Raw genomic sequence first — 2660 nt, forward strand, 5'->3', positions numbered from 1 at the left:
GGTTCCATGGTGTAATGGTTAGCACTCTGGACTTTGAATCCAGCGATCCGAGTTCAAATCTCGGTGGAACCTGAAACGAAATTTTATTTTTAAAAACTTGTGATGTGTGAACCAGTGTAACTTTTTAAAATATATCTAATTAACTGCATTAATTTTTTTTAATTGCCATGTTGAATTCAATAAATATATTAATATACTTAGCTGTTTCACTGTGAGTGATTAGTTTAATTATTTTACTGTTTTTTTAATTTTTTTTAACCAAAAATAAAATTTCTGAATGCCTTTTGCTATTTTATTAAGCGTTCATAAAATTCTTCGCTGCATTGAAAATTTTTTTTTATTTAAAAAATTATTCTTCAATTATGCAACATCTGATTTTAAAGGTAGAACTGTACTTTATATCTAATGAAGTTTGATTGTTTATATTGATTGATGGTTTATATTGATTGATTTTGCAAAATATTTTATGCAGTAGTAGAAATTTAAAAATTAAAGCTTTCAGAGCTTTTAGAAATTTCGTCAACAATTTAAAAGCTTTCGCACGAGAAAGCTGAAACAAAATAGCGTTTTATATGAACTATTGAATCCTTTACATGTAGTGGTGTGGAAAAAAAAACTTTAAATTAAATTCACAAATCAAAGAATCATATATTATTCATATAAAGTAATATAAAGAATAATATAAAGAATCACAACCTTTTCGAGTGAAGGGTCACTTGAACAGTAGGCTGACCAATGAATGACTGCCTGCCAAATTATACGGACATGTTGATGATAATTATAGCAATTTTAATAAAAACTTAACTTTAAATTTTAATTTTAATATTTGAATAAAATTAAATGCTTTTAAATATTAAAATTCAGCTAAAAGTGAAGAATTGTTCATAGAATAAAGATTTTTAATTCAGTATTGTTCATGGAATTAAAAAAAAATTTAAATTTTATTGAGCAATATAGAGGGAAATTTAATATTTTAATTAAAGAAATTTTATGTTGCTAAAAATGATTTAAGATGAAACAACTTAAAATAACATTTAGAATTTAACTGGGAATATAAGTTCAAATTTGAGAAGTTTATATTTCGTATATTATAAAAAGGTTCCATGAATATTAAACCTTAAAAAGTTTTTTACGCTCTTTTCTAGTCATAAAAAATTAGAAAAAGTTAGAAATAGTATACGCTAAAAAAATTCAAGTATTAATTTAATTTTTTTGTAGTTGTTGTTTCTGTTGTTGCAAATATCGAACGTTGTTATAATATTGTACTGAAATATTGAATGTCGAGGGAAAATGATTAGTAATAATTGCCAAAATACAAAAAATAAATTGATTTAAGATTGGCACAAACAATACACGTCAAAAATGATTGTTAAAATGAACGATTCGATACTCGGGGGTTGTAAAAAAAAAATCGCATCAAAAATATCGATATCTTTAAAGCCACGTGGAAAAACGTAGCAACAACTACAAAAAATAAGTTTTTATTTATTTTTTAATTTTTTTATGTGTGTGTGGTGATATTGGCATAAATAAATAACGATTCGAAAGTCGCAATAATGCGTATTAAGAATATCGGGAATTGCGAAACCTTGTGGAAAAGCATTGCAATAAATATCGAAAAACTCTAATAATATACCTTGAATTTGCAATCAATGTAAATCGCATATTTGAATGAGCGATTTCAGAGACGTAATAATGTGTATTAAAAATATCGCGATTTTCAAACTCAATTGAGTTACTTTGGATTCACAATGAAATCGGAACAAATAAAGCCCATCAAAATTTATCATTAAAATGCGTGATTTGAAATTCGCTGGTCGTAATAATATCGAATTAAAAATATCGAGATTTTAAAATTCACACGGAAATGCGACAATAGTTACCGAAAACACGATCGAAAAGTCACTACTTTAGATTTGTGTATAATAATAAGATCGTATATTAATAATGGTAAGATTAAACCAAGTAGAAATTCGTAGCAAAAACCGCCCAAAAAAGCAAACGAAAAATCACACAAGATTTACCATGGTATCTGCGCAATTTGAGTACTACTAAAGATGGTAAATCGAATCGACGATTCAAAATTTCAAACTTTTTTAAAATTATTTTTCAAACAGAAAAAAAATTTATAATTATTTTTCTTGTTATATTCCACTGCAGACGCGGGAAATTGTGTTACCCTTAAAAAAAAAAAAAAAAAAAAAAAAAAAAAAAAAAAAAACTAGGTAAGTTGGCAGCCGTGCGAAATTGGTAAGTTATTTTGACGGTCAACAGTGGCATGCAGATGCGAAAAAGTGCCAGAAGCGGTCGTGCACAGAGAATTGTAACGCACTGAAAAGTATCATATATATATAACAAAAAATAGCTAATATGAATTGAAATTGCGTTTTTAAAATGTATTTAAAATAGTTGGAAAACTTAATAAATTTTTGCCGAGACAGGTACCTTATGCTATTATTGTCAAAAAGTATTTATAATTGATAACAATCTTTTTTTACAATTTATCATTTGTATTTGTTTTAATAATTATGTTGTTGTTTTTAACAGCATGAACTAAATAATTATTAGTCCTAAAAACACAGTTATAATAAATTTATAATCCGCATTTTATGCTTTATATACAAATTTCTATGGTATTTAATAATAAGAATAATGTAATT

At 25.9% G+C, this 2660-nt stretch overlaps 1 non-coding gene across 1 annotated transcript; it reads left to right on the forward strand.

The window, feature by feature from the left end:
* Nucleotides 1-72, forward strand: TRNAQ-UUG (transfer RNA glutamine (anticodon UUG)). The gene has a single exon. It is a non-coding gene; the product is annotated as a tRNA-Gln (tRNA).
* The last annotated feature ends 2588 nt before the right edge of the window (nucleotides 73-2660 follow it).

The sequence above is a fragment of the Parasteatoda tepidariorum genome, chromosome 3, assembly GCF_982258835.1.
Source record: "Parasteatoda tepidariorum strain Cologne lab strain chromosome 3, Ptep-v5.0, whole genome shotgun sequence".
NCBI lineage: Eukaryota > Metazoa > Arthropoda > Arachnida > Araneae > Theridiidae > Parasteatoda > Parasteatoda tepidariorum.